The sequence below is a fragment of the Zalophus californianus genome, unplaced genomic scaffold (genome assembly GCF_009762305.2).
Source record: "Zalophus californianus isolate mZalCal1 unplaced genomic scaffold, mZalCal1.pri.v2 scaffold_23_ctg1_1, whole genome shotgun sequence".
NCBI lineage: Eukaryota > Metazoa > Chordata > Mammalia > Carnivora > Otariidae > Zalophus > Zalophus californianus.
The window spans coordinates 113,147-124,157 of record NW_023365531.1 but is presented as its reverse complement, the minus strand read 5'-3'; the positions used below and the strand labels follow the sequence as shown (position 1 = coordinate 124,157).

Genomic DNA, 11,011 nt, shown 5'->3' with positions numbered 1-11,011 from the left:
ACTTAAAGGAAAATATTAAATAAGAGCTACAACTTAAAGGAAACTTAAAGAAAAATATTAGCCAACCAAATTATAGTTTTAAGGAAAATATTAAATAAGAGTTGTGAAATACAGGCATATTCATACAATGCAATATTATTCGGCCATAAAGGGTGATGAAGTACTGATACATACTAGACATGGGTGAACACTGAAAATACTCTAAGCAAAAGAAGCCAGTTACAAAAGACCAAGTATTATACGACTACATTTATATGAAAATCCAGAATAGGTAAATCTGAAGAGACAGAAAATAGATTAATTGTTGTTTAGGGCTGGATGGAGGAAACATGTGGAGACAGGGGAGGGGGCAAAGGGGGTGATAAGCCAAAGAGCACAGGATTTCTCTCTGAGGTGATAAAAATTGCCAAAAATTGACTGTGCTGTTGGTTGCATGTATCTATGAATATACTAAAAAATCACTGAATTGTACACCTAAAATGGATGATGATATATATGTATATCATCATATATATATGCATATATACATATATATATATTTTAAAGGAGTTGTGATACCTTGCCTCTTTGTCGTGTCCCTGACAATAAAGGAAAATATTCCAGGCTACTATTTCCGTTTTGTATGATTTTGGTTACCAAGTTTGTACTTTGATATATATAGTAGGAGGGCTGGAATACCAAAGACCGCATTTCGCAGGTATTGTCACCAGCTGACTTTTGATCTTTCTGCTGGTGGGAGACCAGAAGACGAGGATGGAACCCTCTTCCTACTTCCAGTCTCTGATGGCATATCTGGTGGCAGCACAGCAAGGACAGTGGCAACACCACCACCAACAGTGACCGTGGCAATGGCCAACAGTGGTTGGGGGGTGCAGGCTCCTGAGTCCTGCGTAGCAGCTGACCAAAAAGCAGGAGCCTCTGTGGCATCATTCCCTTAACTGCTGGAAAACATCGTCCCTCAAGCCCGAGGATACTGGTCATTCACTGCGGTTACTGTTTTTAGTGACCTTACCTTCCTCCCGTCCTTCCATTATGCTTGTAATCAATTCCCATATCAAATTACTTTTGTTTTACAAGTCTAGAGTGGTTTCTATTTTTTTTAAATGGACCCTAACTGATAGAGATAGTAAGGAAATGTTTTCCATTCAAATTTTAACAGTAGTTCTCATCAGAATGGATGTTGAATTATAGTGAATTTTTTTTTATCTGTTAAGAGGATTATATTGCTTTTCTCTGTGGATATACTCATGAAATTAATTACATGAAGAGATTTCCTAATATTGAATCATTTCCACATCTTAGTGTGTTTCCCCAAGAGCAGAACCAGAGGCAGGTATGTTGGTACAGGTAGTCTACTTGAGAGGTGTCCAGGAAACTGGAGTGAGGGAGTGGGGAGAATAAGACAGGGAAGGAGGTGAAGAAAATAAAGGATGCATTGATAAGCTCATGACTGCTGAGGGCAACTAGTGTTCAATTTCTTTTAAGCTCCCTCAGAGGAATTGTGTATGATGCACCTTGTAATTCATCCTCATTGAGTTTTCATCCCAATGGCTGTGAGTTGTCTCTGAGGCATAAACTCCTGCACACCTCTGGGCTGCACCTGCCTGTAGACAGCTCAAGCCCCTAGGCTGGGAGATGCCCCAGGGGCAGAATAGCTGAGGATTCACTTTGGTGGAAGTCTGATGTGGGCGGGGCATCAACACATCCACAATACCTGTATTTCAGAATAAACCTTAGTCCCGCTTGTTTTTCTAATCTGATACTTTTGCATCAGGCTAGCTTTATACATGGTTTTCTTTGAGCATCAGTTATTATAAAACCCAATTGTGAAGGGTTGAAATATTTAAAATAGTGTTTCTTTCAGGAAAGTTTCCAGGAATTGCTTGTAAGACTCTTTGGATCCAGTGCTGCCCTGGAGGTAAGTCTCTGACGACCTTCAAGATGTGCCTTCCTTTGCTTCATTCTATTATTATTAATTTAAATTCAATTAATTAACATATAGTATATTATTTGTTTCAGAGGTAGAGTTCAGTGATTCATCAGTCTTCTATAATACCCAGTGCTCATTATAACACATACCCTCCCCAATGTCCGTCACCCAGTTACACGATCCCTCCACCTCCTCTCCCCCCCCAGCAACCCTCAGTTTGTTTCCTCTGATTCAGAGTCTCTTATGGTTTGTCTCCCTCTCTGATTTCATCTTGTTTCATTTTTTTTCTCTCTTCCCCTATGATCCTCTGCCTTTTTTCTTAAATTCCACATATCATTGAGATCATATGATAATTATCTCTCTGATTGACTTATTTCACTTAGCATAATACCCTCTAGTTCCATCCATGTCATTGCAAATGGTAAGATTTCCATTTTTTTTAAAGATTTTATTTATTTATTTGAGAGAGAGAGAATGAGAGATAGAGAGCACGAGAGGGAAGAGGGTCAGAGGGAGAAGCAGACTCCCTGCTGAGCAAGGAGCCCGATGCGGGACTCGATCCAGGGACTCCAGGATCATGACCTGAGCCGAAGGCAGTCGTTCAACCAACTGAGCCACCCAGGCGCCCAAGATTTCCAATTTTGATGGCTGCATAATATTCCATTGTATTCACTGTATTCCATTCATCTGTCGACGGACATCTGGGCTCTTTCCACAGTTTGGCTATTGTGGGCATTGCCGCTATAAACATTGGGGTGCAGGTGCCCCTTCGGATCACTACATTTCTATCTTTGGCGTAAATACCTAGTAGTACAATTACTGGGTCGTAGGGTAGCTCTATTTTCAGCTTTTTGAGGAACTTCCATACTGTTCCCCCGAGTGGCTGCACCAGCTTGCATTCCCACCAACAGTGTAAGAGGGTTTCCCTTTCTCTGCATCATCGCCAACATCTGTCATTTCCTGACTTGTTAATTTTAACCATTCTCACTGGTGTGAGGTGGTCTCTCATTGTGGTTTTGATTTGTATTTCCGTGATGCCGAGCGATGTTGAGCACTTTTTCATGTGTCTGTTGGCCATTTGGATGTCTTCTTTGGAGAAATGTCTGTTCATGTCTTCTGCCCATTCCTTGATCGAATTGTTCTTTGGGTGTTGAGTTTGGTAAGTTCTTTATAGATTTTGGATACTAACCCTTTACCTGATATGTCATTTGCAAATATCTTCTCCCATTCTGTCAGTTGTCTTTTGGTTTTGTCGACTGTTTCCTGTACTGTGCAAAAGCTTTTTATCCTGATGAAGTCCCAACAGTTCATTTTTGCCTTTGTTTCCCTTGCCTTTGAAGATGCATCTAGCAAGAACTTGCTGTGGCCAAGGTCAAAGAGGTTGCTGCCTGTGTTCTCCTCTAGGATTTTGATGGATTCCTGTCTCACCTTTAGGTCTTTCATCCATTTTGAGTCTATTTTTGTGTATGGTGTAATGAAATGGTCCAGTTTCATTCTTCTGCATGTGGCCGTCCAATTTTCCTAACACCATTTGTTGAAGAGATGGTCTTTTTTCCTTTGGATATTCTTTCCTGTTAAATTATGTTCTGGTCTGGGCTTAGAATTGTTCCATTCATACCTTTAAAAACTGCACTTTAGACTTGTCTTTGGGGCCTATGGACAGGGATCCAGCATTCCACTGTTTCCCAAGGACTACGGGTCTGGATACACATGTGGTCTACTAGATGGCACTCTGGAGGGAGACACCATGCCTGGCCTCTGCTCCTAGATTCACAAGTGACTCCTTCTGTGATTCTGGAGGTCCTTTAAAGACGTGGCATGAGTCTTTCATCTGTAAAGTAAGAATAAATTCATCCATTTTCTTACCCAAAATTATAGTAAGACTTTGGGGGAAAAAAGTACAAATTACAATTTCTTACCTAATTTCTGATTCTTTGTAGAGGAAGTAAAGGTTCTCTGGGAAAATTAAGGTAGTGGTTTGCACAGTCTTTAAAATACTACAAATAAGGGCCCCAGCAATCTCTTTTTAGTTACATTCAAAATGCTATAAGAGTTTATAACGGCCCCAAACTGGAAACAACCCAAATGTCCAGCAACAGGAAGTGGATAAACACACTGTGGGCCTATCTATATAATGGAATATTACTCAGCCATAAAAAGAATCAACTACTGATACATAAAAAACAATATGGACAAATCTCAAAAGACATTAAGCTGAATAAAAAAGCCAGACTCAAAGAATACATACTATATAATTCCATTTATATGAAAGCCAAGTAAAACTAATGGAGACAGAAATGAGATAGTGGTGGGGCACTTGGGTGACTCAGTCAGTTAAGCAACCGACTTGGCTTCAGCTCAGGTCATGATCTCAGGTTCATGATCTTGAGCCCCGCATCAGGCTCTGTGCTGAGTGCAGAGTCGGCTTGAGGTTCCTTCTCCCTCTGCCCCTCCACCCATCCCCCCACCGACACCACTCACGCATGCACCAACACACTCTCCCTCCTCTAAAATAAATAAATAAATAAATAAAATCTAAAAAAAGAAAGAAAGAAAAGAAATGAGGTAGTGGTTACAATAGTGGGTAGGATAACTGACCAGAAAAGAACACAGAAAAATGAGGAGGGATGGTCTATGTCTTGTTTGGGGCGATGGCTACACAGGTTTATACAATTATCAAAACTCACCAAGGTGAGCACTTAAAATGTGTGCATTTTATTCTATGTTACTTATATGTCAATAAAATAATCTTGTCACAACAACTCCTACAGGAGTTGCAATTTGCTGAGGACTCTTCCCCAGACCATAAGAATTGATTTAGAGTTAATAACAGTATTTACCTCTGGGGAAAAGAAATGGGGACCAGGATTAGAGTTATTGGTCAAAACGGACTCTAGCTTTATCTGTAATATTTTTCATCAGTTTAGCACCTTGCTGTTTTCACTTAATATATCTAGGAGATCAATTCACATCAGTATATAGAGCTGCCTCATTGCTTTCAAAGGTTATACAGTTGTGTCAGCCAGGGTTCGATCAGGGAAGCAAAACCATTTAGAGTTATGATATTAGGGATATATTATAGAAATTAGACTCTATATTGGGGGGTAGCTGGGGAAGCAGAGATCCAAAAGGGGGAGTTGACATTTCAGAGGAATCACCAACCAGTCAACCTAAGAAGCCAGGCACATCCTGCTGCCAAAACAGGACCAAAAAGGAAAATGGGGGGCAAGTCTATGGGCAGCTGTTCCTTCTGCAGGTCTGTGGCAAAGTACCAGTCAGGAAGACATGGAGCAAAGAAAAGGACATCGAGCAAAGCTGGACATGGAGTAAAAAAGAGCAAGGGCCTGCTAAAAACCACCAGCACCCCTGAGTCTGTCTGGCACTACATCTCACTTCTACGCCCCTAAGAGAGTCATGATGCTGATCACTTCCATCTTCCAAGGCTTCCACCAATTCCTCTTTTAGACAATTCTAACTCAGGTATCCTCCAGGAAAGGGCACTCTGGGAAATGTTCTAGCTTACCCAGTTAGCTCTTTACAAACAAACACAAGACAGTGTTTCTTTGTATGACTTTACCATAATTTAATCAGTCACCCTTTGATAAAAATTCGGGTGGTAAGTGCTATTACAAATAATTCTTGAATATCCTGGTCAATCGCCATGCACATCTGTAGGAATGCATCTGCAGGATACATCCCCAGGCCAGGATCGGTGCAGGTTGATCCAAATGTCCATTCTTGGTCATATGGCCATGGAAGTGGGGCTCCAAACCTGGACCCAGCCTAGTGAGGTCCTTGCCATCGGAGTCAGAGAGTAGGTGTATGGTTTATGGCTCCACCAAAACTGCATTGTCCAGTTCAGAGAAAACAATCCCCAAAGGAAGGTGGACACTTCTTGTACACCAGATTTTCTCAGCCTTGGCACTATTGACATTTGGGGCTGGATAATTCTTTGTTTCCACACAGAAATATCTTCTGGAGGATGAAATCAATCCCCATTGAGAACCCCTGGAAAAACAAGTTCCAACCATAAAATGTTTCTGTTGTGAAAGATAACGCTTACCATGAAATGGAAAGGAAAATTTAGAAGTAGAGCAATATCACTCTGCATAATAAGAGAAGAGTGATCTGGTATTTAAGAGTGACAGCCTGGGTGTAAAGGGGACAAGGATATTGGACAGAGAAAAAAGTAACTGAAGGACAGAGTCTGAGAGAAAGAAGTTCCCAAGACAGGAAAGTATGTACTACCAAGAAATGGAGGCGCTCCTGGGTAGGGCTCAGTCTATTGGGTGTCTGCCTTCGGCTCAGGTCACGATCCCAGGTCCTGAGATCGAGCCCCACGTCGGTCTCCATGCTCGGCAGGGAGTCTGCTTCTTACTCTCAGCCTCTCACCTTGCTTGTGCTCTCACTCTCAAGTAAATAAAACCTAAAAAAAAAAAGAGAGAGAGAGAGAGAAATGGAGTGTGCCCAAGGAGGAGCTACTTGGAAAATGTTTACATTAAAAAAAAAAAAGTTTATGTTTTAGTTTTCCCTTAGGCTCTGAGAACAATCATTGTAAATACTGTACTCATTTTTTCCCCTATTTGCAATCCTCTCTTTTACCCCCAGATCTTCACGAAAAGTTCTCTACACACAACTGCCTTATTTATATCAGTGGTACTCTGGGGAAAAGAAGAAAGAAGGTGGTATCCAGAGATGAAGAGAGAGGAGAGCAAATGCCTAGACATGATGCTGCCAGGCAGTAGGATTTAGATTCCACACAAATACCTCCAAGAAATCACAGAAATATTACAGAGGAGGCACACTGGACTCCCACGTTGCATGGAATGGGGTGTGAAGCCATTTTAAGTGGATGTTAAAGGAAAGGTTAGCCATAGGAGGTGAACTTGGAAACATGTTACATACATTTTCATCACATGCATAAACAGAGATCTGGAAAGGCGTATAGAGTAAGAGCATGGACTCGAGTCAGGCTGTGTTTGAATCTCAATTCTGCCATTTAGAACTATGTTTCTTTGTGCAAGTTATGAAAGCCTCTGAAACTCCATATCCTCCCCAGTCAATAAGGAAACAGTATCTACCTCGTAGGGTTGTCAGGAGGATGCAATGAGGTACAGCTGTAAAGTGTTTAGATAAGTGCTTAGAATATAGTAATTGCCCTACAAGGGCTTGTGACGTAAAATAAACCCATATACATCAAATTGTTAAGAATTATTTCTAGGGATTAGGATCGTGGGGGGATTCAAATTGTCCACATTTAATACTCATTTCTGAATTGTTAAAATTTTCTACAATGATGCTGTGTTACTTACTAAATTGGGGGAAAACGATAAAAAGATTTCCACTTAGGAAAAACGCAACCCATTATCTTCACAAGCATTATCTTCGTGGTAAGCATTAGGAACCCCTTCTTTTCTACAATAAACGGTCACATAATCAACTTACTAGAAAGTTTTCTGTTAAAATAGAATACCTGTGTTTTAAAGTTCAAATCTGGACATGTGTCCAGTTCAAGATCTATCATCAGAAGACAAATAAGACTAACGAACACATTTGTTTGGATTCTACTTCTGTTTCTGGAGTTTGTTACCTTCATAGGACTCATTAGTGTTTGCATGTAAGAGATAATATGCTTGAATCATACAAATCTTGCATTTCTTAAATAGGGACCCAGATTCATTCATTATTGGTAAATAATTAAAATTGCTATCAACTATAATATTCTTCCTTAAAATGCATTACGGGGTTGACAAATAGAATTACAAATAGAGGACTCTGCCCTGTTAGTCCCATCTGGACACAATAACAAGACGTAAAATGTTCACGTTTGGAGATGTTTACAAATCACTATGTAGCTCCAAGTACCTCTTTGACCTTTTATACAGGTTAAGCTTGGTTTAAGCTAACAACAGATCCACAGATATTTGTTATACTTTTGCCTGTGTAAGGACTATAGTTAGAGCTTCCCAGAATTTAAAGACACACATGCTATTGTTCCTGGCTCCTGGGTGGCTTACACTCTCCTTGTGAGGACCACAAAGTTTCCTGGGCTAGTGGCAACAGAGGGGAGGGAAGAGGACTTGCATTAGGAGACTCTCAGATTTCCTTCTGTGCCCACGGCAAACGCCATCAGTCAGCCTTTTCTTTCCCCTTCTTTCTGTAACTCAGGCGAATCAATTACAGAAGCAAAAATAGCCCCACTAACCCAGGCAAGTGTGGGGCCCAGAAAACACTCTGGCAGCTTTGTTTTCTACGGTCTGGAGAATGAAGATCCCTGCAGCTTGTATGATGGGGACTATGGAACATCTAGAACAGAATTCGCAACCTTGGATTTATGACCAGTAGGAGACACGAGGAGTATTAAACAAATCGAGGATTAGATGCTACTGTCAACCAACACATTAGGAGCCCTCACCCAGCCATTTATTTCCATATTCTGGCAAAGACACTCCTCCCTCATTTTGGAAACTTCTGTTCTCCTCCCCACTCCAGCCATGTGGTTACAACGGGAGCCGGTATGCTCTTACATGATCCAGCCCTCCTTGTCACAGCTGATTGGTCCAAGGGTGAGAAGCCACCTGAAATGGCCAATTGCAGTTCTTCCCCAGTATTTTTTTGACATGGATCTGGGAAAAAGAGAGTCTGTCTCCCTGGTGGAAAAAAAGTTGTAAAATGGGAAACTGTTAAACAAGGTGTCAATAACCCTATAACTGCCAAGTAGAGAAAGCTGGTTGGCAGTGGGAGAAAATAAAGCCAGCACTAAGAGAAGTGGAAACCAAGAAAGAGGCCCTTCCTCTGATTTGGTCGGCCTACTCTTCTTCCAATTATGGCAGCTCCCCCAAGATCTTTCCAATAAATCCTCCTTTTTCTTAAACTACTTGAATATGGATTTCAGACACCTGTCTAAAGTATAGTGACTCAAATACATTTTTCCCAGCACACATATATTATGGGGCAATCCTTAAATATGGCTTGGGTACAACCAGCCTATTTTTTGACAGAACAGATTCAGCCTGATACTGATATTCTATGGGCTTGATGTTGTAATGGAGTTCTCTAATTAGCAGAGGTTTCATACCAAGTCGGTGTGATAGATTTTTATCACTGGGCTATTAGATCACTTTGATGGAAAGACTCTGAACGTGATATTTCCTCTTCTTGTCTTTGATCAACATTGCCTTGTATGTATTAGGTGACAAGCGGCAAACTTCAGGAATCCTTTGGTGAATGTCATTTTCCCACTGTAAATTGTCCTGTATGTAAATGACTTTTGGTCAGATGATCAGGGCATCACAGGACTGAAAGAAATCTTACTACTTTCATAGACCATTTGTTGGAAGCCATCTTAAGTCTGGTAAAAATCTCCCGTAATCAGGTATGTGTTATGCAATCAATGCAACCTCTTTAGAACACTTCTATATTACTACCATCAATCCAAAAAGCAATAACACCATTTTCAGTAATATCCAATACTATTACAAAATACTAGTCAATACTATTACTATACTCTCATAGCTAGTTCGGGAACTCTAAAGTCTCCTCTTTCTCAGTCCTTTAGGATAGAGATCAATATGCTTTCTTATAAAAAGGAACAATAACAGTATTAAAACAAAACAGTAGCGTAAATAATAAACCATGCAATCTCATTTTCTTTGTGAAATAAGTTATTACAGTATTGCTGATTGCGTGCAGAGGCAAAATGCTACCAGTGGCAACTGCAGTAAATTCACTGGGGTTCATTGGCATACTTTCAAGAATTTAGAATGACTCATGGAATGAGTGTTAATGGAATGAAAACCTCCATTCCATCTACTCAGCGCATGGCAAGCCAATCTAATTGTTTTTCCCTAAAGCAACCAATGCAACAGTCAGGTATTTATGCAGCCCATTATTTCCTTTTATCCTGGAAGAAGCAGGAGCCTTGAGAGACAAGATCTAGGGAAGTCCTGAGATTTTTCTTTGACTTTTATGAGATTTCCTAAATCCGCACAACATGTTTGAAAGCCAGGATCGAACCATCAACATAGGTAATCACAGTGTTTAAGGGAGAAACTGTATGTTAGTAAATGAATATTTATTGGGTAACTACCACGGATTAAGTTCTGTGCTAGACACTCTTAACCTTATAACCTAGTTATATAAACTATATGTAGTTGTATACAACTATGAAACAACTATGAAAGGCGGTATGAGAACGTAATTAAAACTAATCTGTGTAGTGTTCATCCAACCCCATGCTACTCAAAGTGTATCAGCACTACCTGCCTGGGAGCTTATTAGAAATACACAATCTCAAGCCCTATCCCAGACCTTCAAAATCAGAGCTGCATTTGGATAATATCCCCATTTGTACGTTCAAGTTTGAGAAGAACTGATTTCACCAACTCCCTTGCCTTATAATTGAGGAAAATAAGGCTCAGGGAGGTGAAGTGATGTGTCGTCACCAAACAGCTAGTTACGGACCCAGCTGGGATTCCCAGGTCTCCTCACTAGCAGGCCGATGGACTCAGGGTACTGCAGGATTTCAGACAAGAGGAAGTTAAGTGTGTTTCATTCCCTCAAATGACTATTGATTGTTCCCACCATCTCCATTCAAAGCACACACCGAGGGCCTGAGTGAACCCAATCACTCAGCCTCCTCCCGAAACCTCCCTGGAGGGACCTCCCCCTGCACAGGTCCCAGTTCTAACCCTTTCCCGGAGGCCCAGCTAAACAACTAGCCGCTTCATGAAGCCCCTTTCTCAATGACCCCAAACCCCTTTAGTCTCTCCCTTCCTAATTTAGATTTGCTCCTACGTTCTGCAGAGTACATCTTAGTTCCCTATTACAGCCCAACATTACAGCATTTTCTAACTTTCTGCACTATACCTATTGGCAAATGCTTTCATAATGATAATATAGATGCAATCTTTTTCTCTATTGCCCTTTTCATAAATTGGATCCGTGTCTCCTTTCCTAACTAGTTTGCTTTTATCTTATTGTATTAGACTATCATAATACCAGGCACAAAAATAATTCTAAACTCTTAATGGTAGAAGGGACCAAGCTCTTTCCCAATGCAGGGACCCCCGCTAAAACATC

General features: G+C 40.8%; 1 long non-coding RNA gene across 6 annotated transcripts in view; it reads right to left on the bottom strand.

The window, feature by feature from the left end:
- Positions 1-3,803: 3,803 nt before the first annotated feature.
- The window catches only part of LOC118356670, a 57,848-nt gene continuing 50,640 nt past the window's right edge, over positions 3,804-11,011 (bottom strand). For 3 of the 6 annotated variants that reach the window (XR_004819871.1, XR_004819872.1, XR_004819873.1), the window contains exons 3-4: positions 6,179-6,356; positions 3,805-5,938 (exon numbers count right to left, since the gene is read on the bottom strand). This is a non-coding gene — a long non-coding RNA (uncharacterized LOC118356670). Of the gene's footprint in view, positions 5,939-6,178; positions 6,357-8,457; positions 8,581-11,011 lie in introns of all 6 variants that reach the window. The other 3 variants (XR_004819875.1, XR_004819874.1, XR_004819870.1) reach the window with 3 other exon arrangements.